Below are 27,490 nucleotides of genomic sequence, written 5' to 3'. Positions count from 1 at the left end.
TTTAATGGAGTTGTAGCCTTCAGCCCAGGGATTCAGCTGTCTATGATCCAAGGCTTATTTCAGTGCAGTGTGGTTATGTGACCTAAGCTCGGTTTTACTGAGGAAAATTAGGATGTTTAAAGTTGATAAGCTAAAGCTATGCCAGCAGGTAGTAAAATTAAAAATACAGGCAGAAGTGTAATCATTGAGATGGTAATAGCAACTAAAGAATCGTGTGTGTGTGGAGGGGGGGGGAGGGGGGTAGAAATAGTGACATGAAACCATAAAGTAGGGAAAAGGCATGGAATTGGAAGACAGCAACTCAGCACACCTGAAGGTTAGTCCCCTCAGCAGTCTGTCTGAGGCTGTCTGGGTGTCTTATCAGGTGTGTTGGGGGTGTGCTCATGTTTAGCCTATAGGCCTGTTTGTCCTAGCTATATGTTGAGTATATGAGCCAACTGCTTTGGACTGTTAATCTGTAGAGTGTTTAGTGTCTCTGGATTGTATGATAAAATGTGAGAAAGAACTAGAGGGTACCCCAAATCCTCCAGTGAGTAAGTGGCAGTTGGTCACTGGAACCACACAAAGATGCAGATGGTCAACAAGCAGTAACCAAATTAAATTTATATTGCATTTATTTCAAGTTTCTTATGATTATATTAAAAAAAAAATCCTTAATTACATAGTTAGACCGTAGAACTACTGTTTTAGTATAGTGTAGTGTCCCCTAGTTACCTTATTACTAGTGGTGGGGCATTGATTCAGTAGTGAGTCTGTGAAAAGAGAAGAGCTACTTAATCTCCATTACTACTGCCTATAAAAACTGTGTTCCTTAGAGGACTGCCATCCAACTAGTTGCCACACATAGCACTGCTTAATTTATGAGGCCTGGCAGCAAGGCAGTATGATTGCCAGTGCTGTCCACGGCTGTTTGCAAATATTGGCAGTTTTGTCCCCAATTTTTATCTGTTATGTTCTTTGTCTGTTATGTTCTTTTTTTGTAGCTTGTGGTACACTTTTTCAAATGACCTTAGGCAGAACACTTTTTGAAACAGACAATTCTGTAATCAAAGAATTAGTAGCAGTCTCTCACTTTCAATTGTTTCCGTACTTATAAATAAAATGACTTAGGTGGTTCAGCTTAATCTTTACTGTCAGTAATAAATATTATGAAATTGTCACAAACAATTTTATACGGCTTTGGCAAACTGCAGAAGCATCACAAATGCATGCTAGAACAAAGAATAAACTACCTCTAATCCTTCCAAACTTCAAACTGAAACAATTGGTAGACTATTATATGGATTATTGTGTAAGTTCTTATTTGGCCCCTGGAAGGAAGGCTTTTGTTTCTTGTGACAGCAATAACCTTCAAAAATCCACCCCCCAATAAAAGAAAAATGTTTTGTATAGCAATTTGAAATAAAATAGTAACTTCAAGGTATCACCGCAATAAGGATGCGTACTCTGTAAGTATTAAAAAGAGTAAGAACTTCCTTGAAAATTAATAAAATAAAGTTTGTGATAATCTATTCTCTCAGACAGCTATGAAATGCCTGTAGTGTAAAAACAGCATTTCAAATTAGCAAGTAGTTTTATTAAAAAGTAATTTTATTAAACTTACTAGTTTAAAACAGATTTTTACTGAAACAATATAAATTTCATCTGTTCAATGCGTATTTCAAAAATGATTGACAAATAATTCTGCAAAATATCATGCAAAAAGTGTGTACCAAAGATCTTGTGTATCTTTGAGTTAAAAACAAAACATTGATTTGTTGTAATATGTATGAACTTATGAACAGGAGTGAGAAACGTAATTGATCAAAGAAGTAGGATGTGTAGATATGTGATACATTCCATTCTGTCTTTGGTTTAACAAGATTCGTTAAGCTAGTTGAAGCTCAAATGTTTGGGTGTCAGGTGAAGAGGAAGATGAAAATTACCTAAGGTAGGTGAAGTTTTTAGGAAAACTCTGGTTGTCAGAATTCCCTTTCCCAGTCCTTCTCTTGTTCCAGTGCTGTCACCACTGTTGTTACCAAATGAAAGGGCCATTGCTGCAGTTTAAGGACAAATAAACTAGGCTACTCAATCCAGCTGGTGAAATTGAGCTCCTTGAAGCCCAGCTGAGAACACATCTGCAAAATGGGAAACAAGCTGATACTGACTGGGTTACATCCTGCTCAGTGCAACTCGCCTGGCTGAAGAGCTTAATCCCATAGTATGATATCTTCAGCTAGTTTCCATGGGGAAAATGAGCTAGGAAGAATGCAAGAAGAATACTGAAGTATAAATGTTCCCTGAAGCATTCTGTCCTGGAAGGAAAACTGCTGGTGACATAAAAATGTAATAGATTTTCATGCTTGAAATGCTTTTTAGATTTATCTTTCCCCACAATGATTGGAGGTCTCAAAACGTAGGCTGTTGCAGGATTGTTACTGGTGTGGACCTTCTAAGTTGAACATGAAACAATACATGTATTTTGTGCCAGATTAAGACAAGATTTCTGTATCTTAATAAAAATGGCTGTAGATACTCTGAAATATCTTCAAAACAATTCAAATATATATAAGCAAATATCTAAGGCTGTGACTGAGAAAAACTGTTACTTTTTTTATTAGTGTCTTGCTATGCAAAGTGTGATACCAAATTCACATCTCGCCCTTATATGTCAGAATTATATACAAGATTTTGCAACTTGGTACTGAACTGGTGAAAACTTTACAGGACACTTTGAATTACGTTTGTTTTTAATCTGCAAGCCGTTGATAGGCATAATGATGACCACATCACTTGCTTCTGTGCATGGAAGTGTCAGTGGATCCAGGGATTTTTTTCCTTCTGTTTTGGGGGGAAAAAAAAATGGAGACCCTATTGAACATAAATTGTAAGAGCTAAGAGTGGGAGAGGAAGATATCTGGGCAATGGGATCAAGATCCGTATCTCACCATGTGTCCCTGACAATCCGTTAAAATTCACATAGAAAATGTTGACAGCAGAGATCATTTCAATGTTTGTCTGCTTTATGGATGGGGAAACAAGCACAGTTAGGTATAACACAAGAAATTCTCCTTAATTTTTTTTGTGGGTGGTGGTGTTTTTTGTTTGTTTGTTTACCGTGGTTGTATATTCAATAGCAGAATAGTAACTAGGAATTGTATTAAATTAGTAATGAGTGCATTGTGTGAAAACGACATAGATGTTTTTGCAGTGAATGCCTGTCTATGATTAATGAGCTCAGGGAAGTAACTTAGGTTATGTTTCATCCTTCTATCATGTAGATGAAGCAGTCATTTACCAAGAGAGAACTTGCTTTTTCTGTGAGCAATGGGGAGAGACTTCCTTGGAAGTCTTCCTATGGAAGCAATAATCTTTGTTGGACTCCACTCTATTTCCTTCTGAATACTCCTTTTCTTTGCTTTAAGGAAAGATAAGAAAGTGCTCAGAACTATACAAAAATTTTAAAGATTACCCTATATATTGTCCAGCGGGTTTAAAATCTTGTATATTTTTTAATACCTGATGAAGTTGCTTTAAAACAGGTAGACGTTTTGGAATTCAACATACCCCAAATTCATTGCAGCTATACTGAAAAAGATGATTTGGGTTTTTATGAGAGGTATTGAAAGTATGTGAGAGTTGGTTATTTGTGAATCATGGTGTATGTTCTAGTAAGTAGAAATAACCTAGAACACTTAAATTTTTATTAATGTATTCAGGCCTTAAGAATAACAATGCTTTTCTAAATTGGGAATGGGGAGGTGCCATCTTCATCATCATATTCAAACAACATCAGTCACATTAGTCTCAGATTTTCAAATTGTGTGGGTAAAATAGAAGCAGTTATGGATGAAAGGAAGAGGAAAAAATGAAAAAAAAAATTCTGAACTGAAGGGAAAGTTTTCTTGGAAGTAGTTCTTTATTTTGAATTGCATATTTTGTATGCAAGTACTTTTTGATTTTACTTCATTCTCAGGGATTCCATTTTCTGTGGTTGGAAAAAGAAAGCAACTATTTAAGAAAAAGCGACTAGCTGTGAACGTACGATTACACTAAGTAAGCAGTCTTAGGTTGTGACCAAGTTGCAGGAATTACTCCACTGCCTCTCAAACAAAGCATTCCACTTCTCTGGAAGAAAATCCTTTTTCTCCAACACATTCTTTCAGATACAAGTGTTGATGTCCTTCTGTAGCCTGAAAATTACTGTTCTGAAAGCCCTAGCAATTTACTGCAACTGTGTACCTCCATTACAGTAACTTGTATTTCTTGCTCTCTATTGTTCTGCTTTTTCCATTGGAATAATACACTGTTTTTTTGTTTAACCTTCTTGTCCTAGTCCCCAGCTTCAGGCTGGCTTTATCACAAAGGAAAGGCTTTGTTGGACACTATTCAGTGTCAGGATTTCTATGACAAGATTGGAATCAAAAGTAAAACAAATTTTTCACATCTATATTTAACTTTCTTAGTTATTTTGGCCTGTCCTATTGATAATTCCTAAGACCTATTACAGCTAGGAGTTGGACTTGATGATCCTTATGGGTCCCTTCCAACTTGGGATATTCTATGATCAGCTATTAGTACTGGAGTTTTAGAGTTCAAAGCAACACTTTTCTCGGTGTTATCCTAAATTGCAACTTGGTTTTCTGAATCTAAGGCTAATTCATTTGTGACAGAAAGCTCTGTTTTCCCTTCTTTTTCTTTATACCTATGCTCTATTTTACTGGCTTTTTCATTTGGATTGTAAGTAGCAAATGCTTTTGACGGCTCCCAGTGGAGCGATGTACTAAAAAGTCTTAATTAATGAATATTTGTTGGAGCTGAGTGGTTTGTGCTCAAAAAGGATGTTTTCTCTTTGAGTGTCTAGTCAGTATTCAGCTTTTAGCTGTCCCTCATCCCAGACCAGAGGAAGCTTTTTGTAGTTCTGCTAATACACTTATTGCAAGAAGGTATATTGTACAATTATATTTGGTCATTTGATCTGTAGAACACGACCAATTTTCTGGAAAGGTTAGGATGCAGGTAAGAGGGCTAGCCATTTTGCCTTTATAGCTTCAGGGGGACCAAACTCTTCTCCCTCAGTTTTTATTGGGAAGTTAAAATTCACATAAGTAGCAGGTAGTAAATAACTTTTTATTAAAAACTGTTGCACACAATTTAATATTTTTTTTTCATATTGGAACACTTGATTTCGTTGTCTCTCACTTCAAAGCAATCAAAATTGCTGTAATTGCCACTCAAAAGTTACATTTTGGGGACGTTAAATTTGTCTTTAAAAACAAACAGATGATTCATATTCCAAGTGTGTCATGAGTTTCTGAAATGAAGTGTGGAACCCTAGTGATCGTTCAGAGAAAAATTATTTTTGACTGGCTTAAAAAGCTTCTTTGAGAGTGAAATAATTGATCATAATTTATACAATATGCTGACTAGAATAACTTATTTCTAGGCTTATACAGATGTAAAGTAATTTTGGAATTGTCTGGGTAAATGTAGGTTTGTCTTTTATCTGTTAAATCAAAGATCCAAATGCAAAATTTGATGAAAAAGGACATCCTGTGGATTTGTGACATTTCCTAAAGGGACTGTAGATACTAAACCAATGACTGGATTAGTACAGTGAGACCCACTTTAAATGTATTTTCATGTGTGACAGATAAAATCTTCCCTTGGTATTTTTAATGCTATTTAATAGAAAACCGCACTTCTGTTCAGTCCACTTGTTTTTAATTTGAGATAGTAAAACACATTTTCTAGCCTTAATATATTGTGAACTGTGTTTTGGAAATTGTTATGATATTATTGAAACAAACAAACTCCCCCCCCCCCCCCCCACGCCAGTGTGTTGATCTTACCACAGAAATGGTTATTATTTTTTTCCGGTTTCCACAGACCATGCTTTTCAATGTTTTCTGCAATGTATTAAAACAAGATCCATAGTCAAATTTTTACCAGATTCAGAAAAGAACAGAAGTGCAGTGTCCACAGATTTTAAATGTTCTTCCCAAATTCAGAGAATTGAATTCCTTAAATGAAAATTTATCAGGCAGTGAAATGGTGCAAGGTAGAGCACTGCCAAGTTTCAGTTACAATGATTAAAACTATTGGAACACTGTAGTGTTCTAAATATTAAAAAATAAAGTTGTTACCAGCTCTGTTTCAAAGGAGCAAAGATGACATACAGTCTCTGCCCTCAGCACAGCTGAATTGCATGTGTGCTGGATGCTTGATGCTGGATTCTCCTGTGCTAAGAAAGACAATAGCAAACATACAGGTTGCTTCAGTGGGAGTAGGATCAGCTCTTTACTGAGGTCACCTGTCTGAAATAAATACTTTCCTTGCTGTTGCTATACAATAAATAAAACTGGGGGCAGTGCAGGTAGAATTACTTCCATTTGAAGCTGTCTGGCATATATATGTGTGTGTATTTATTTATATATATTGGCAGACATACAATCCTGTCATCTCTCAAAGGATTTTATATAGAAACACTAATATTTATTGCTGATACAATCTATCTGTAAACAAATTCTCATAGCAGTTATAATTTATCTGAGTGCTCATGAGAATCTACTTTTTTTTTCCCTGCTAGACAAACCATCTTGTGGGGGATAAGCGTATACAACACATGGAATAATACCTATGAAATAGGTAAAAATCCATTAAAAATACAGGTGGCTATTGCAATGACTTAACGACTTGAAGATATGGTAGAAAAATATATTTGCATATTCTGCAAGTGAATGAGGAGTAAACTTTGAAAATGTCACAAAGCAGACTGTTATCAATATGTATCAACATCCTCAAGCTACTCATTGGCAATAAATGTCAGTAGAAATTTTTATGTCTTTTACAGCTTATCTGCAATTTGTAATAAGCTTTGTGCATGGCCCATTATTTTATGAGTGAGAACAACTGTCAAATGAATGTGTTTGTAATGTCAGGAGTTTCATTACAACGTGACCGCAGGCTGAAGGCTAGGTGCTAAACTGCTGCTAGGTTTCTATCTTTTGACCATTCTTTTACGAAAAGGGCTATGTAACTTGCTGCTTTCATTACTTATTCTTTACCTTTTTTAATTAATAATTTAACTTACATTTCTTATAGCCTCATTATCACTCCACTATTTCATTAACTAATCATTATAGCATTGCAGTTTATAGCTTTACAGACAAGGAGACTAGAAGTATTAACCAGTAACTCTGACTTACATAGGAAGAGCTCTGATTTGCAAGCAGAGCCTGCAGCAGTGTGGATTTTATGTCATTAGAAATCTTTTCATCTTTCTTTTTTTATTTAAAACAGAAGAAAAGATTTTAATTCTTTCTCAGAATGATTCATATCCTGTGGATTTTTCCTATTAGGCAATGAAGCTATGATATTAAGATTGAGTATATAAATAATTCTCATAATTCACACAGAAGAAAGAAATAATTACTTCTGAACATTTCATTATGAATGGAATTCTGTCAAAAACTTAAAAAAGGGGGGCATTAATACAAATTAAGGTCTTAGGAACTCATATTTTAAATACTTAATCCTGTATTTTATTTAACTTTTGCCAGACCAATGAGAATATTTTTTAATCATCAAAATGAATTGCTGTGCTGGAAAAATATTAACTATAAAATGTAAAATTCCTATGATGAACAAATAGTTTATTATTTCTGTCATTGCAGAGTAACTGAACTTGTATGATTTACAAGCTCTGTAGAGTTGACCATAAACTTTGAGTCTTTAAATTTCAGGCATATTTGCTTAGCAGAAGAATGCAGCTCATTTAAAGTGATTCTGCGAAGTAGTCTAAAATTGCTTGTCTTCCTATTGCAGCCAAAATATGTTGAATGTTGAAATAAATCTGTATGCCTTTATGCTTGAAAAACTGTTGATCTAATGACTTTGGCTGGGAAAATGTTAGTATGCATTTTTGGTGGTACTGAGCCTAGCTTGAATGGAAATCAAAAAAAGTGGATTGTCCTCTCCTACCACAGGTTCCAGTCCATATTGACAAGGACAAGTTAAGGCAGTATGAACACAGCTGAGGAATCTTGGATGTGTACTTATGCTTCTGGGAAATATTTCATTGAAAGTCAAGGTGAACCTTATGCATGTTAATTTTCAGGCTAAGGCTTATAGTTACTAAGCGAAATGTTTCTGATTGGTGTAGCCTGAAAAATAAAATCCCTCATGTCTTTTCTGCTCTTCAAAAAAAAAAAAATGTCTGCAGTCAGATGGAAGCTTGTTTTTGCACACAATTTTACAGGTCTAAATAGAAATGAGAAATATTTCTGCTATTTACAGGAATATTTTTCTCATAAGGCACATTAAGCAATCCCAAAGTGTTTTGGTACTGAACCAGTTTACAGACTATACAGCTAGGACTACTGAAGTGTATGTGAGATTCCTACAGAAGTTTGTGCAACAGCTTTCTTAAAAAAAAAAAAAAAGGCAAATATCAAGGGGAAAAAAAAAGGGAAATATCAAGAAATATCTCCTTATTTTATTATTTCTCAGCCTACTAGAGTAACAGGAGTTTTGGCCTTGACATCAATGACATCCAGACAAAAGAAATGCTGTTTTAGATCTTTGAATTATTGGAGCAGCAAGATGGGTATAGATTTTTCATTATGATACAGTACCAGTGTTACATTATTATACTGTAAAACTACTCATTAAAGTGTGTTTAGTTCTTGAAAGGGTCAGCAACATTCTCCCATAATGAAGTAGAAGGGTAAATCCTTAGAGATGAAGAACTTTTTCAGTTCTCCCTGCATTTAACTGTTGTTTTGTGTGCTGGCCATCTGTGATTATGGCTGTAGATGTGCATGTGAAGTAGTATTCATTGCAATTGGCTGCAGAAGGACACGTGAAGCAGAGCAAGTTTTAAGCCCTCATCTATACACAGCCTTGCCCAGCATTGCTTTCCAGTATGAACATCATAGTCCTATTTTCCTCAAACTTCAATCTTCCAGAGCATGTCACCAGTTTCTGAACACATGAGCATCTAACTTCTTGTTTACAAACAGTGTATCCTTAATTTAGAATCTGATACTGACTTATTACAGAGTTATTTACTTATTTAAAAATTTGAAATTAAAATAATTTTAATTTCCCCAAAATAATTTTGATTTCCTTTCTGGAAATGTTTGCTGCTTTTACAGCTATATATAATGTATGAGCATAGTCGTAAAAGCAGTAAGTGTAATTTGCAGAGGTGTGTAGTGAAATCCGGTCTTGAGGATATCTGTGTTTCTTGCTGGCCTTTTTGATTTGGTGAGGACAGATTGCATGGTTGTACTTCCATATTTTATAAATTAGTTGCATGGCTTTCCTGCTGCCTGTGTGTTGTTTGTCTGCCTTCAGGAGATGTGCTTCCTCTTGAAAGCAAAGGAAACGTTAAGTAGTTTCTGAAGTTGCATGGGATCAAAGGGTTCAAAGCAGCTAGCCATAAGATTTTGTGGGTGTTGCCTAGGGGAAAGCACTCATAGAAGATGTGCTGTACTTTTAAAAGATGAGGAAGAATTCTTGATAGATCTTGGCAAGGTTTTTTTCCTGCCCAGTCTCTATCAAACAGAAGGAGTTAGAGATGACTCTCTAGTTTTACCTGAGTTTTCCAAAAAACATTGTTTAGCTTCTGAACATCTTGTGATAGTTTTTGTCTGGGGCTGTTGGTATGTTGGTCCATCCTAAACATTGACTTTTAGAGCAGCTGTGATTCCGACTATGGCAATACAGCTTCTTTTTCATTTCTTCCCTGTTTTGGAGTATTCACATTCCTAACATCTTGTTATTTAGTAACTTCTGCTGAAATCTATGTATTATTTGCTAAACAGAATTTGTGATGTGGCAACTATTTACAAAAGGGCAACAAGTGCATACTTGCAGTGGGATCATTTTAACAAATACAACTCTACTATCCCTTCCTTTTGTATTGATCCATTGTGTATTCCCCAACAGCACTGCATATGACTCTTCAAGCATCAGAGAACATTGCTTTACTAATATATAAAATCTTGGCATTCCTAAGTTTATAGTGTTGTGTACAGTCCTGCTTGCTACTTCTCAAGAAAATATAATGAAATTAGAGAAAGTTATGGATGAAAGCAACTAAAATGATTAAGGAAATGCAGCAGCTGCCTTCCAAGAAGAGACTAAAAACTCTTTGATTTGTACAAGGTGAGCGTGGAACTGAATGATACAACTGGGGAGCAGTCACTGAAGTTAGTAAGGTTGCTTTAGAATAAACAAAAGGCAATACTTTTCACAGTCAGTGAAAAGCTCAGTTCTAAGCCTGCAAATCTTGCTATTTCAATAATTAAGCTGGTAATTATTTAGCAATTTTAGGTATTTTGAACAAATTGCAGGGAATCAGTCTCTGTCCCAGGCAATGTAAAATAATGAGACTTTTGTTCTCTTATTGCATGTAAAGTTGATGTTTGGTTTCTTTTTCTTGTAAAGTAAATGGCATTGGTAGACTTCCAGAATTGTCACCTAACTTCTGCAAAGCTATCTTTAAATCCAAACTACAAGAGTGGGATTAATAGTTGAATATATGTAGTGCTCTGCTAAGAATACTTAGTTTCAAAAGAAATCCAAAACCACCTAACTGCCAACAAAATGAAAATGATGCTGCTTTGATTTTTGAAGATTTAAAGAAAACAAAAGTCAGAAAGGAAGTATTTACTGAGATCTTATGATTTCAGACTGGAGGGAGTCCTCGAGATATCTAGATTTCAAGAAACGTTCCAGATTAAACCATTAGATTGTTGGAAACTGACAAGTCTCTGAGGAGCTTACAAATAAATAGTGAATCTCAATAAAAATTAATATATGGAAATCCATGTTGTGTTGATGACCCATTCAGCTTCAAACTGTGACAGTGGATACGCACTGACAGACTGTTTGAAAATATCCCTGTGAAGAGGAAGGTATTTGAACAAATATTTTCACATCTTGGAAGGAACTATATCCCTCCTGTAAGGCTGGCTTTTACAAAATAAAAAGTGCTGAATACAGCCCTAAAATAAGGGGAATCTGTCCACCTCAAAACACCTTTGTCCTCTCCCAGGTATGACACTTGGAGTGATTCAATATAAGTACTTTTTTCTCTTCAGAACGCCACTCTGAATTCTAATTCACAGGAATTACAATGTTGATATACCTCAATAAAAAAAAAAAACAATTTAATGTTAAATTTTGAGAAATATGCAATGAATAACTTACATTTTTGATAAACTTCATTGGAAAAACCTTTTGTAATCAACTGCTCGTCTGCTACTTTGTCTTATTCTATCTGTCTATAATCATAAATCAGGGAAACATGTTAAAGCTGATAGTAAAGCAAAAAAAAAAAAATGCTTTGAGGCAGAGTTCATATCAATGTATTTTTACCTGCTAGTACCTTAAGTTATATATAGAAGAATAGATCCAGATATATTTTTAGTTATAACATTTAAGAGCTTAACAGCTATGTTTATAACTGCATGCAGAAACATAGCATACTGTGATTTATTTTTTTAAGCGATGCAATTTTAAAAGAAAAAATTTTAAATATCTCATGAGAATATACAATATTTATTTAGTTTGCTTTTACAGTTTGGAATCTGACAGCTGAAGTCTTAGACTTTTATTAGATCTTACACAAAACTATAATCTAAGGTTTTGGTTTTTTTCAGCCTATGGCTAAGTATAACCCTGCAAGCTCGGACACAATCAAATTCAACCCAGGAACTCTACAAGTTCAAAGGGCTTAAATATATACAGCATAGCTTTATATTTGAACTCCCTTCTGGCTTTTACACTTACAGAAGCAGCTCTTCATGGTTAATCAGATAATGTGATACTACACAGTGCTGTGCAAAACAAAGAAGAAATGGCTTTTAATACTTGTTGTTTATGCTTCAGATGTACATGTTGAGGTATTCTCAGTCTAAATGTATCTTTTTGTCCCTCAGCTGCTACCAAACTCTAGCTGAACTGGAAAATATTCAACACTGAGATTGAAATTCTGCCTTTTCTCTGTCATTGACCGGTTAAGTCATTACAATCGTCTGTGACAAAGTTTGATTGCTTGCCAAGAACTCCTGTACTTGCATGTTTTTAGGATAGTTTGTATCATGAATGTCAAAGAAAGTATACATAAAATAAAGATAAAACAAAAGTAAGACCAAGGCTGTACTCCATCACTCGGTGCAGGTGAAGCACTTGGAAAACAGTTCAAGAAGGTTGTTGAAAAAATGGAAAGGATGCCCTGGAGGGCTGTAAAGATGTTACTCCTGGTCTCGTGAGACAGGTTGACTCCTCTGTCTGGCAGAGAAAAGGCCAAGGGTGGCAGCCTGCGACTATGGGGAGGATGGTTATGAAGCCAGTGGAACCAAGTTCTAGTAATATATATTAGTAGGGTTATTGATTTATGTTTAGGGAGATAATTTTTTATTGGTTTGAATGGTTCAAAATGCAAATTGAGATAAAAATGGTTTGTTTGCTTTTTCCCATTCGAATCTCTCCATTTTGCTAGAAAACACAAAGCTGAATAGAAACCCACAAAACCAAACAAACCACTGAAAAGGGTGGCAGTATGCCAACATGGCACACAAGGGAGAAACAAACTTAGTCATCAGTAAGATTTAGGACTAATTCTACCAAAGAACAGAATGTTGAAGATGTTCCAAATAAAATCTTGGAACAGACCATGATATTTTCTTTTTTAATATGCATATTAAAATAAAATAATAAAAAACATAGTTTTGTGCTACAAAGACTTACTTCAGTGCTCATTTAAACAATAACTGAATAAGGTTAGCAAGCATTACTCCTTTCCCTTAAGAAAGAAGGGTATAATTGGAAAGTTATCAAAATAAGTGTCAGTGTATGACAATGAAAGAAAACCATCTGTAGCACACACAAATCAGTAGATTTTCTCTGAAGCCAACATGGTGGTAAATCAATCTAAAAATGTGGTTCTGCCATAGGTCACGAGTGATTTCTCTACTTAGCATCCCTTGCAGAATGTTACCAGATAGCCAGAACATAGCTGAAAAGTACCTGAAACCCCAGCCAGTCTCAGGTATATAAAAGTGATCTGTGTGGTTCTGCGTGTTATGAAAATACTTTATTTTGCAGCGGTTCTTAGCAGCTGTCTGTTTTTGCAGAAAGTAGGAGAACTGTTCAACAAGCCAATTGCAAACAAATCTTGTTGTTTAAGTTTAGAGGGGTTATGTGTAGAAATGCTATTTTGAAATTCAAATTTATTTTTGAATTGTAGAGATTCATATGTTGATTTTGAAAAAATGTGTGTATTTATACACACACAAGCTTAAAACTTATTGAAATGTGTTTAAAGTTTGGATCTTTTGAGTCCTTTGTTTATAGAGAACAGAAGGAACTATGCACAAGGAAATTAAAGAACTGCATTTTTACCTTATCAGAAGGTAGACATGAGTATTGTCAAATAGTAACTCTGAAAATAGTACTGGATATGTTTAGGACTTTGCTTTCCTTCCAACTCAGCATCTGCCAAGTAATGAAGCATAAGACCGAGCCCCATTATCAGTGTTGTCTTAAATAAATAGTAGAAGAAAACTTTAAGTGTCCTTTTATGTTTATTGTCTTGAGTTTTAAACAGAAAAGAACAAATCTTGAGCTACTCCTCAGAAACTTACACAGAGTGCATCTTTCATTGGTACTTAATTTGTATTTTCACGTGGAAGCTTAAACATGAGACAGTACCTTTTGTGTCTTATATCTCTCTCACTGCCTCCAGTCAGTGGTGACAGTGGACAAAGAAGGCTTTGACTTGCATGCTGCTGCTCAATCTGTTCCACCACTGTGGCAACCTAATTGCTTAAGCCTGCACTAGACCCGGTGGTCTTAGTGCAGAATTAGGTATGTAAGAGAAAGGAGAGATGTCACCTTATATATATAAAAAGGAACAGTTTGTTACTTCAGGCAATAGACAAAAAAAAAAAAATCCACCAGTGAGGGAGGGTGGAAAGAAAAGCAGCCACCCTGCCCACAACCCCCAGCTACTGACTGCTTTTCCAGCAGGAAGCTGTAGGATGTGCACCTGTCACTACAGTACAAACATTGTTTGTTTCCAAAATTATCAAGAAAGGCAGATAGGAGGATCAGAAAATATTTCTTCCACTTTTAGTGAGAAGAGAGTTGAGAGGGGAAAACCGCTAAAATCAATACATAGGTGCAGGTGTTGAGCAAGGAGCTGGGAAGCAGAACAGCATGCACACAATAGATGCCTTTCACTCCAGAGTTACTGAATTACTTTGAAATTGTGGGAATTATAACTCCCACGTTGGATGAAGTCTGTAGGTGCAAGGTGTTATCTCTGCAGTAAAGGTCTCTGAGCTCCTTTTGGCAATAGGAAATTCTTTAGGTGTAGTTTTCCAGCAATTTAAATTATTTTCAATAATCTAGCACATTTACAATTACAATCATAGAATTTCAAATAAAAGGTTGAACTCAATAGCTAGACTAGTCATGCAAAAGTAATCCATTGTTTGCAGAACCACAGAAAAGAGTTCAAATCCACTTTTAGAAGTTTTAGATGATTTTAGATTGGGCTAATAGGATGTTGCAATCGAATGATTGGTAAATTCATGCATCAAAGCTTTAATTGCTTTCTTGAATCACTTGTTTCTGGCTAAGTCTTCAAAAAGACTTGTATTCCTTTGTTAAAAGACACAGCTTTATTAAAAGATTTTAAGCATTTCCATGGGGTGTTTTAATAACAATCTTTCTGCTGGAGTTACCTGCTCAGTGTAGTGTGCTTGCTCCTCTAAAATACTGTGTTTTCCCATTTGGAAAAAAAAAAAAAATCAGCCTTAGTGGGTTCAGATTTTATTGCTTTTCTACATAAAGGCATTCAGGGAAAAAAAAAAAAAACACATAATGAACTGCATTAAAGCTTAGCTTAGTGATTCTCCCACTCAGGGAAGTATAGGGGCAGGCAAATGTAACTTGGGTAATTTAGAGGCAGAATGTGATACCAAATCAAGGGACGTTCTCCAAGGGCTTTTTTAATATCATCGTGTATTTAACTCCTTAATTTTTCTTAATGTCCTTTGGATGCAGAAGTTTCTAAATTTCAATTTCTTCATTTCATGTAAATATGCACGTTGGGGTATTTTACAGCCTCTGCAGTAGATGTTTTGAGAAATCTCACCTTTGGGATTTTGCAGATTACATCAGATCTCTTTGGTTTCTGCTTCTTTCATGCTGCTGTATAATGCAACACTAACAATTCCTGTTAAACCTAATCTTTGCAAAAACATCTAGTTAGATGACAAGAAAAATAATTTGACACAAAAGGTGAGATTTAAAAACAGAAAACTATATTCTTTCATTTTCAATTTCCCAAATTAAACTTTTCTCGTCAACAGGAAGAGCTAGATATCTGGGGGGGCGAACAGGAGAAGTTGAAACAGACTAAACAGTTTGAAGGAAAGCCTAAAATATAACACAATTAATTCACATAATTATTAATGTGACTCCCCCCCTTTCCCTCTAATGTAAATATAATATTAGCCATAGCATTATCTCTGTCATATAGATGGAACAGTATCTGTAATACAGACTGTTGGTTGTAGGAAAAGTCCTCTTTAGTTTCAACCCTGGCTTTCTACTTTTCTCTTGCATTTAGGGAAGCAGCTAAAGTAAAGGAAGAATTAAGTTTGTCACTTACAGGAACTTTTCCTCAGCAGCTTGGAGAAATACTAGACTGACTCTTCACTTCCATTGAAAGACTTCAACTGCATTTGCTGTCCAAATGAATGAAATTTAGAACACGCTGAGTTCGAAACATAAGCAGCAGATGGTAGCTGTGTTTTAAAAATATAGCTTGCTTATGAAGTTGTTTCCTAGAAGTGTTAGTAATGTATCATGGACAATCAGGAATATATGTTTTGTTCTACAACATGCTGAACCTTGTTTAAAACATTAATGGTCCATTGAAGCCACTTGCTTTTCTCAGTTGTAGTCAGAGAAACAGCCTACAATGCATGTCTCATGAACAGTGGTGTGAATTAGTATATAGGATATGCTCAGTCAGTCTTTGAGTGGATTATTCTAGGACACTGGAGGCATGAATTATCTTACTATTGGAACTAATATAGAGAAATCACTTGCGTATGATGTATTTGTAATCCATGAAAAATAGTTAAATAAATTAAAGACTTCATAAGTCTTCTTTAGTCTTTAATAATTAAAAGAATTTTTAATTTTCTTAGGAAGTAATGGGAATAGACAAAGCAGGCAATGGATGGAATAAATCAACATGATGAATTAATTAATGGTTCACAAGGGATCTTAAATTAGGTCACCTCTTAAAATGTGTCAGCTGGTTATTTGCTTAAAACTTATACTGGGAGTACCTAGGAGAACTTTTCAGACCTCAAACACTCTGTGGAAGCCACACAGAAGCAGCTCAGGGGCAACATCTAGAAATAAGATTAATAAAAGGACAACGCTTGCTTAGATTTTGTTGAAGATAATTCACAATAAAGACATTTGTAATATAAAAGCTGCATATGCTATTACCTGGGCTCTCATTTAGTCAGTGAAAAAGTTCTCTCAAATCCTTGGGCGTTCAGAGTGCACGTCCGGTGGGTTTCTTGCACTTCTAAGCCATTTCAGATCAAACAATATAACTGGGAAACATTGGAACTGGTATTTATGAAGCTTTTACCTCTTGTCAGCATGTGGCTCCCTTTGGAGTTAGTACATGGAACCAATTCTTATTAGCAGAAACAATGCAGAATCAAAGACTCCCTAATTATTAATTTAATAGGATTCCACTCTGTAGGAAAACCTGCCTTAACCTATCTCTTTGTACTTGCTGCCTTCTAATTAGACTTCTGTTTCATTCTGTTTTCTTATTCGGTTCATCAGAAACCAAAATACATCAAAATGTATTTTGAATGCCATTTGCCTCAGACAAGCAGGATGATTAACTGCCTGAACGTGATCCTAGCAATGCAGCAGAAAGGCTCAAAATTCTCTGTTATGTAGCTTGGTTATCTGGGTCAAGAGAGTTGGTTTGGTTTTGCCTTGGGACTTAGTCCCCTTGAAGTGGAAGGTCATCTTTTTCTGTTGTCCTATTGTATTCTTGTCCTATTCTGTATGTTTCAGGAAATAATCTTTTATAGGTGCATGCTTTTTTTTTTTGTTGTTGTATTATAAAATGCCAGTGGCAGCATACAAATAAGAACATATCCCAGGTTCTTCAGGATACCTGTCAAAATATCTTCATTGGCAGTTATATCGGTTTCTTTGGAATGAAAATAACTTTGTTCGGGAGCCCAGGGCTTGTAACATACGCAAGACTTAGGTGTAACTTAAGACTTTACGTGACGTGGCTTGTATGACTGGCAGCTGCAGCACAGGACCTAGTGAATTTCTGCGACTTGGGACTGCAACTGTGAGAATCAGACCTCTAACAGCAAGTTTGCCATCTTGCAAATGAGTGGAGAGGAGCAAGAGGCTGTGGCATATTAATGTTTACTTTCAGAAAACCAAATAGCAATTTTTAGTAATTTATTCAAATTAGTGACTAAAGCACTGGTGATATTTAAATTATCATTTGTTACCAATTCTCCTGTATTGTTTTGAAAGTAAAGAATGCTGGTTCTTTGTTATGATTTCAATCTATATGTGGTATCATTCTCTAACCTAATTTGGGAAGGAGACCATATACTCACTTCACAAGTGGAAGACAGTGTAGAGCGACTTGATGCTAAAAATATTCTCTTAAACATGTTGTGTACATTATTACTGTTTTGTAAGAAATTTTCCCTTTTCTGCAACTTGAGGTATTTCTTGAATAAAAGCATCCAGTATTCTTGGTCACTTACCAGATGTTAGTTTTCTTCTGGTCTCTTTCAGACATCTGGAAATAATGTCATTATGAGATGTGGCTAATTCTCTATACACAATGTATGGTTTGAAATTCTCCAGAGATGTATCTGCTACATCTGCACTCTACTAGAAGTGATTCACTGAAAGTCTTATAAAAATGGGCTAGATTTGCAGCCAATATGAATTTCTATAGCTTCACTGGAAGGAATGTTACAAGTCTTCTCTATACCGTCACATCTGTTACAGTACAACACTTCTAAGATACTTGGCCATTCTCATTGCTGCAATATGGTGCAAAGAGATCTGCTGTGAATGAAGTTTCTTTTGATGCATTCTGTGTTGCAGCCAGCCGAGTAGGGAAAGATACTCAACTAATCTAATCTATTGCCTAGTGCAGAGCTGTCATAACCCATCACTTATATCACCCTTATAACCCTGCCCCAAGGAGCCTTAGGGTCAAGACTGACTTTGTCTTGACACAAACAGGTCAGTTCCTCCCCTCCTTGTTAAGTGTTATTCTATCATAACTTCCATGTAGTCATCTGAGTTGCTTTGTTTCTGTGTTTATTTTTTTTTCTTTGTTTATTTGTGGATGCAAATAAAACGAGAACTGTAGGCTTGGGGACAGAATAAAGTTCCTCCTGCAGCCTCTTTGCAGCCCACCTCAGAGAGCTTTCCTGCTGTGCACATCACAGGAAGGTGAGCACTCACAGCATTGCTCTTGGCCTGCTCTTCCAAACAATTGTTCTCTTTCTTGCCAGTTGTGGGATGATTCTTTGAGAGCTGTTAGGAGCCGCTATAGGCTGGAATTATAGCATGACCTGGGAGCTCCTTCAATTACATAGGAGTATTCTGACTTTCTTCAATTACCAGTTCTACGACATATAAAGTTTTAATGACTGTGAATTTAAGAATTGCTGTAAATCTGGGGGAGCTATGCCTCTACTCTTATTTAATTCCAAGAAACTTTTCTGAAGATGAATTCAGCCACTGGTATGAAGATGAGTCTGTTTTCAGTTAATTCTGTGAATTTAAATAGCATTATTCTAGCCCCCCCCCCCCCCCCCCCCCCCCTTTTTTTTTTTGGTAAATCAGTGGTAATAGAATCTGGTCCATTATTTTTGATTTTTAAAAAATCACTAAATATACTTATAATCATTATCCAACTTCTGTAGCTAATCTTACCCTTCATTAAAAGTAACATTAATGGGATAGTGCTCAAAATAGCTTTAGTGACTTATTTTATCTGAAATGTCTTTTTTCTTAGATTCTTATCAATGCTTTCATCATAAAAATACCTCTACTTCAAAAGAACATGGATTTGATCATAGCGAAGTGCATGGGAATGCCTCAACTAGATAGATTTGGAGTAAGAAATGGATAAGCATTTCTAACAGAACTGTAATGGTACATCATAAATCATATTTTAGGGGAAATGGGTCCTTCCTACTCTTTTATATATATATATATATATATATATATATGTATGTACACATAAAGTTGCATCTGATTGCATCAAAATTTAACCAATAACTTCAACCTGACAGAGCATTGGTCTGATTTTTTGAGTGGTACTTTGGGGATCCAAGAATTGCACTCGATGATCTTTGTGGGTCCCTTCCAACTCAGATATTCTATGATTAGTAGTATCTAATGTTGAGAAAGCAAGTGAGAGTATTCAAACTTTGTAACTTGTTGGTCTGATGCCTTTTTTCTTACTGATTCTGTACATGAGGGGAGACAAAAGCCCTGATAAAATAAGGAAATCAAAAAATGGGACAAAGAACATTATTACCTTCATGTGGATGAGTTGTAACTATTAGTACAATAATTAAGTATACTTGACCATATATATGGAGTAGTTGAATATTGCATACTTTCTAAAGCTCACAAGAGTGAACTAGCAGTGAAGAGAGAAGAATGAATGTTTTTTTCCTTATATGCTGGTTGACATAAAATGCTACAGCTTCTTTTAGAAAGTACTAGAGGGAGGGCAGACACCAACATTTTCCAGGATAGTAAATAAGATCTATGAGATTTCCCATATCTGATCGAGAGTAAATTTGTGCTTCTCCCTTATTTGGTGTTGAGATTGAACACCTGAAAAAATGTATAGTGATGTTTTCTCTTTTATTAGAATATTATGATTGCATGTTTGAAAATATCACTAGACATACCACTTGAAAATTATGCATAAGTTCCTTTTACATGGTTATTTTTAACCCAGACAACGTCAGTAACCTTGCTTACAGCATGACTTTAGACTTCATATTTAACGCAAGAATAAAAGAGAAGTGGTTGGGATTGTGACTACAGACACAAGCCTCCCTGCTGAAACCCCGGTACTATTTGTGCACATACCACCAGGTAGCAGATGCATCTACTTTCCTTTATACATTCAGATCTCCTCAGTCTCTGCTTTAGCAAGTGTTCCTAGTAATGTGTTTAGCTAAGGTTCCTTTTGTGAGTGTTGTAGCACAAGAGGATAGGAAAATGAAGAAAGATAAAATATGCTGGAGAAGTGGCCTTAAAGTGAAGGCATGCTCTAGTGGTCACATATCAACTCTATTTTGTGCAGTTGGGCTGTGGTGCATAAAATTCGTATTGCCATATAAAGCCTAAGCAAATGCAAAGACAAAGCAGTTATGAATTCTATCCTGGAAGCTGGAACAAGAGAAAGCAGATGTCTAGGATGGGCAGAGCTCACTGGTTTCTGAAAACAATGGACAGAGCCCATTGCAGAACATACATGAAGTGCAAATGTCCCATTTTGGTATGGGACCTTGCTTTCCATAGACAGAGCTATGTAGGCTCCTTACAAGCATGATATGGCACTGAAAATAGTTTTATAGATGCAGGGTATTTTTATTTCTAATCTTAGTGTCTACCTGGGGACATCTAAGACTACTGCTAGGATTCTTTTTAATCGTATACCCTTGTCATACTTAAAGAAGGCTGGAATTAGTTGGAATATTATCAGGGAGATAGTATACTTCATAGAAAACTATACTACCTGTAAAATATTCTTTCATTTTCTAGAGAGGCACTATGTCAGAAACTGATATTCTAAAAGATGTTTTTTTCAGCAGTACTGATGGCATTTGTCTGCTTCATTGAATATACCATTTAAATATATTTAAATTTAAAAGTAGACATGAATTTATACACAAAATGGTCACATTCAATAATCTATAATCAGAACAAATCTGCCACTGATTACCAAGAGTGTGGAAAGTAATTCAAGGACAGAAAAAGCAGAAATTTCTGCTATTTGCAGATGTATTTATTTATTTAGTACTTAATCATTTGGGATGGCTTTTCAAACAAACTGTTTACAAATGAGTTGGTGGATTAGTTTTCTGTGTTTGAAGCAAAATCACAAATGTCACCCTTTTCCTGCCTTCTCCAGAAGGTGGAGGGAGCGCCATCTCAGAGAAGTATGTGGCACCTCCGTGAGCTTCAAGGGCGTTGTTTGATATCTGACATCAAGCAGAAGTCTGACAAGGAGCTGGTAGAAAATTAAGTTTGACAGCTCAGAAGTGTAGACTGAGACAGAATGAGGGCTCACCGAGTATGTAGTGGCAGTCGCTCATCATTTTTGCTTCTGAAGGTGACATCATCATTCATGATGGCATCCAAATCTGATCTATGAAATGAATTATTAATGATTTTTAAGAGAAAAAGAAATCTAGGGGCTAAATGTTGAATATGTAACCTACTGATGAAGCAGGAATCTCAAACAAAACAGATATTCTTCCTTTGTGTTGACGGTGTTACTCTTGATGAATGGAGATAGCAGAGGTTCAAGAGGTCTACAGGGCAGTACTCAGTTTGTGTGTGCATATTACTCTGGCACAGATGTCTTTACCACAGAAAAACTTTGTGGGTTTTTCTTAGGCTTTATGAACTTGCAGACAAACTCTTGTAAATGCATGTCTCATTTTGAACAGCTAATCACGCTACAGGCAACACACCTGCAAAATGGTGTTGAAAAAAGTGAAGAGTCATCAATTCCAGAAACAGAATAGCTCCTGATCATGTAAACTATTGTGGAGTTTCAGTTCAGTGCTGGCAAACTTTCTTTTTCTTTGTTTTCTTGGTTCTAGGGACAGTTTAAAAGGCCCTTGGATTCCTGTTTCCATTCTGGAAGTTTTCACAGTTCATTCTTAATGTCATTTAGAACTTACAGGGCTGGAATTTGGCCACTGAAATAATGAGGTTAAAAATAGTCCTGCAAAAAACATTAACACAACCCGATAGGTGATTGCTAGTATGTATAAATATGTGATAAGAATGGCTGAAGTACCTTTAATCTGTGCTTCAATTAGCTGCAAGGTGGTCAGACTGCTTAGCGTATCCCAGGGCACAGCAGCCAGACCTGAAGTTGAAGTGAGCTGGAGCAGAGGGTGGTCAGTTACAAGGGCAACTGAAAGTATTACTTCACCTTTGCAACTCTTCAGGGAAGAGCTAACAATTAATTCTTAAATTTTTGCTTAGTCATCGTTGAACCAGTAACTACTATTTTTAAACTGGTTTTAAATGCTTTAATTAATCCATTTAAAACCCTGCCAGTTTGGAAGTTTTTGCATAACTTGAGTAAATACTGGAAAATATGCAAAGCTGAGTAATGGTGAGATTAAGAAATAAATATAGGGGTAAATTCATAACAAAAGTCAATTCATAGCAAAAGCAAATTCATATCAGAGGCTCTAGATGGAAGATAGTATAGTAGTTTACACTTGTAGTTTCACAGACAGTTTTCAGTGGCTGAGCTGACTCTAAATGATCGCAGCCCCATCCTAACTGCTCACCCTGAGCACTTCATGCTTCAGTTGTGGAGCTGCTTCCAGAGCTGCACTGCAGCAGTTCCCACCACACAGAATAGAATAGTTCAGCTGGAAGGGACTTTCAAAGATCATCTAGTCCTCCTCCAATAAGAGGACAAAGTTTCATGCTCAGTTTCTGTCATCCCCATAAATAAAAGTCCTAATTCAGGCCACAGAATATGCTTTGGCTTTCTAACATTAGAGACAGAAGTCAGATGAATACAAATTGAAATACTCGCAAGATGTAGGTGAATTCTTATAGTTACGTGAAACTAGCTGTGGCTGGCATCTTTTCTGATATGTGAATGTGTGCACAGCAGGTATGCATTCTGCAAAACTGATTTTTAGCCTGTGTCTGTATCCTTCTAAATATATGCTTCTGGTTTTCAGAATGCCATTTCTACTCTGCTTTTATTCTTTCTATTTCAGAATTTAGTTTGCATGTAACTTTTGTAACTTCCTGATAAAGTTGGATGTGGTTAGTAACTCTTAGAAGCAGGTACTCTCACCTTTTTTTTTTTTTTCCTTTTAAATTAACATCAGTGATGTTATTGGCAGGAGTCTGTGTCCTGTGGTGAAAGACTTAAAACTTCATACTCCAAATCTGCACCCTCTTTAGAACAAACAAAACCAGTAGTGGACTAAACGGATGTGTCCTTTTGGGGCCTGGCTGTATTCATGAGTTGTTTTTTTCTTATCTATCAAAACTTCCTTTTTTCTGTCTAGCATGTCTGTAAGTTTAAAAGAACGTATTACTGACAAGTTAGAATGAGTTTGTTTCAGGATTTGTACTTGCATCATGCTTGAGAAACCATACTTCTCCAACCATACTCTAATCTTCAGTCCTGTCACTAGAAATGAAGAAGTTGAAGAAATAATTTTTTTCATAAACGGTTTCATACATTAGCTTGTCAACACTATGTAAAAACTTTCAGAAAAGGTTCTTGTTGCTTTAAGTATATTGCATAATCCTAAAAATGTGTGTTGCTGTTTTGACGCTATCCATGTTTCATGGGAGAATCTGGAGGATAAATACTTTGATCTCTCAGTTTTTTAATCCTTGAGAGGTTCTCTGTTTGCCTTTCTGGTATTCCAAACGTTATGCACAAAGTGGATTACAGGGCATTACAAAAAGTGGCTGGGGAGTTTCACAGTAGGCAGTTGGATGAGGTTTACTCATTTGAAAATCTGTTGTTGGAAAAGGCAAAAATATTCCTTGCTCTTGTGACATAAATCCCCCTATTCTTTCTGTGCATCTAAGATCAGTTATATATTTTTATTGATTTTTTTTTCCGTTAGAATTCTGAGTCTTACAAAAGCTCAAACACAAAGTTGTCTGGACAATTGAAAGTAAACAAGCTACTGGAATAATTACCTAAATCATAAAAACAAAATCTGACACTTGATAAATACATCTGAAAATCAGACCAAAATTATACACCATGTACAAGCTCTAATGGTAGAAAAAAGAAGTTATTTGAGTACTTAACCTGTTCCCCTAATTATTCTACTCTGGATTACAATACACACGCATTAGCTAAACCATCACCACTTTAAGCGTATTTTTCTAACACGGCATAATGCTGAGCCAAATGATTAATGTACAAAGAGAGGTTGCTTCATTTTACATTGCCAGCTCTTACGAGATAAATGAACTCTGCTTTAAATGTGCTTTGTTTCCAGTTCTGTTTGTTAATGAATAATAATGAGCAGTTTTATGGAAATGAGCAGGAAATGCATACATAGTAATTACACGTGAAGGTGGTGAGGTGGATATTTCTGAAAAAGAATGGATCTAGAAAATGTATGTGGGAAAATGTTATGAAATACACGTTATTTTGTCTTAGCCCATTCCTGGAAAGACTGCTTTATACAGATGTTTTTGTTTTGCTGATGTATTCTCAGCATCTGGTTTGTAGTTATTGACCAGATTGCTGGCACCAAGAAGTTTGCTTGGCATCACTGCAATGGAAGGAACTAAATGGATTAAACGACCATTTGAGAATTTCCTGATTATGGCAGGATCTGGCACACAACTTTTTCCCCCTTTGTTTAGAACACTCCCTGATTGCGCTACCTTGGACTGATCTTTACCCTGAATTTACTTTAATATCTGTAGGATTTCAACTGTGTGCCACTGACATCTTAGTGCCACATAATACTGTACTGTAACTGTTTATTGCAAACCTTTTTGTGCTACATAATGAAAAATAAAACAGAATTTTTCCAGGCAAAATCCTTTTTGCATGAATTTGGTTTCATCTGTTTAAGACATGCCTCCCTAAAAATGAACTGCTTACAGGAATTAGATTTATTTGATTAGATATTAGATTTTTTAGACTAGTGATCTGATGAATCCTAATCAGAAAGTTGATAGGTAGAATAGTAATAAACCTATAATCACTACAGTCACCTGTAATTCCATTTACTCAAAACTATAACTCATTTCTCTTAAATCTGTCAATGAGGGAACTAGGATAATAGATATGGCATTTTATGTAGTCTGCTCACAAGAGACGAACTTATTCCTTCCTCATTATAAGAAAGCTCACTTACAGCCCAAAAATATGAATAGATTTGTGCTTTAACATGTTGCTGTGAATAGTCCCATAATCAGTGTAACTTTGGCATGGATGAAGGGAAATAAGAGCAAGGGGGATGAAAGCAGAGGAGGGGATCTATCCTCTCTACAAGCAAGTATAGCATTTGTGAATCTTCTCTTTAATGTGCTACACCTAAAGTAGAGAAAAATATGTACTTCTGTTCGCTCTGTATAGACTGCAGATTTTTTTATTTATTTTGTAATTAGTCGTAACTGATGGTTTTGAGTTTTGCCCTGCTTGCCATTTATTTATAATATGTAGTGTATATCCTGCATATGAATACTATGGGGTATTCCTGATTTCAGAAGACATCCTACCTTTAATTTCATCCTAAGCTCAGGTTTAATATCATAGCTCCCAGGAGAATGCTTCAAATGGTGAGGGGCTTAGAACAGCACTAGAGTTTCTTTATTTCTGTACTTTGAATTTATATCTGAATATTCCTGGGAAATAGTTAAAAACAACGGGGATCATCACCCATGCAGTGTTAACAGTGACCATGTGCCTCCTTCATCCAGCAATCTATGCCTGAGCTATGTGGCCAGGAAAATTCTGAATTCGGAATAAAAAACTTCTTGTATATGTCTGAGCCTTGAACTGTCCTTTGGAAACAATTACAACTGATTTGCTACAGCTCTGTTTATCAGTCGAGAGAAAAACATTTAGAAGAAAGTATTTTGAATCATTAGGAAAGACTATTTACGTGATCTCTTTTTTTATATTTACTAGCAAAAAAAAATGTAACTAGAAACCTCTCTCTAGTTAATGTTAGATCTTCATAGACACTGCTGACTTCTTACTCTTTGTAACCTCCACATATAAACAAATGAGGGAATAAAAGGGGAGACAGGAGATAATTATAGGAACTGAATTCCTTTATCCTTAACCTGGCAGGTTCAAGACAAGTGCTTAAGCTCATTTGATCAAAAACTTGACAGGATCATAAATCATAAGTGCTATATTCATTTGAACAGATCTCTTCAGGTTTAAAAAAGAGAGAGAGAGGGGGAGAGGGAGAGAGAACTTGCAAAGTCTTTATACCTTTGAGATGTTTGTTTCATGAGTGCTTCCTGGTGCTCATGCATGCTTCCTCCTTTGTGAACACAGCCACTGGAAAGGAGATCGCACCATGAGGAGAGAAGGGCGGCCTGTGGAGCCCCTTTCCACCCTGAATGCTGCAGCTCAGCAGGCTGGCACTAGAGACAAGGCTGTTTGCCCTGCGACTTGTTTGTTCTGGTACTTCGTTTCTCCAGAGTTCTTACCCGGGTCCTTCTTATAAATGCAGCGACTGCTGAGATTGTCATTTTGAAAATTGCATTATGATAGTGATGCATTTGTGATTCAGCTACCTCAAATTGCTATGGAGGTCTTTGTACCAGGTCAGTCTCATAATCTGCTTCTACAAAACATACTCTTCTAAAAGATTTTTATCAATACGTTATTTTAGCTCCTGCTTAGGATTTTTGTGAGATGTCAGATAACCTACAAATGCACTTCCATATGATTTGGATTTTCTTTTCATGGTGTGGAGAGCAGAAAAACTCATGTCTGTGTTTAACAACGTTTACTTTTTTTTGTGCAATACATATTTCAGTTGTAGATTTTCTCATTTGGACATTGTATTAAAATATCCTTCCGCGATCACAGCTGACCATCTTTTGATTCAGCTTCTACAGACAGCATGTGATAGTTCAGAACACAGCTGTGGGAAAATTCCCTTACATGAATATATTGTAAGTTTTTTGTAGTCATAACGTGGCAGAGTATCAGTATTAAAATATTTAGCACTGGATTAGCCGCATCTATTCTGCCCTATAGCAATATCATATTTTCTGCAACAGTGAAAAATAAGTCACTATACTATATTTCTTTGGTCTTGCAAGTCTCTGCAAAATAATCAAAATTAGTGACTCCAAAACAACCTTTTCGCAGTTGCAGGATGCATGTATTTCTTGTAAGACTGAACACATGTATTATAAACTAAATTCTGTGGGTTTTTTTGTTTGTTTTTTGTTTGGTTGGTTGCTTTCTTTTAGTAAAACAGTACCTCCTTACCATTTACAAAGTTCATAACAGTACTGGAGCATGAATTTGATCAGGCCTTTAACCTTTACAGCTCTGCATATTTTTAACTGTCATTAGACTTTTGTATTTCATAATCATTCACTCTCCTGCCCATTATTTTTGGTGGATCTCAAATATTTTTAAAAATTGAAA

General features: G+C 35.8%; 1 long non-coding RNA gene across 1 annotated transcript; it reads right to left on the bottom strand.

Moving 5' to 3' along the window:
• Positions 1 to 15,644: 15,644 nt before the first annotated feature.
• LOC121077381 lies at positions 15,645 to 26,453 on the bottom strand. Its single transcript, XR_005824006.1, has 3 exons — positions 26,315 to 26,453; positions 22,151 to 22,222; positions 15,645 to 15,749 (listed from the first exon to the last, which is right to left on the bottom strand). It is a non-coding gene; the product is annotated as an uncharacterized LOC121077381 (long non-coding RNA).
• Between the last annotated feature and the right edge of the window lie 1,037 nt (positions 26,454 to 27,490).

The sequence above is a fragment of the Cygnus olor genome, chromosome 13, assembly GCF_009769625.2.
Source record: "Cygnus olor isolate bCygOlo1 chromosome 13, bCygOlo1.pri.v2, whole genome shotgun sequence".
NCBI lineage: Eukaryota > Metazoa > Chordata > Aves > Anseriformes > Anatidae > Cygnus > Cygnus olor.
This window is presented reverse-complemented; position numbering and strand designations above follow the sequence as displayed.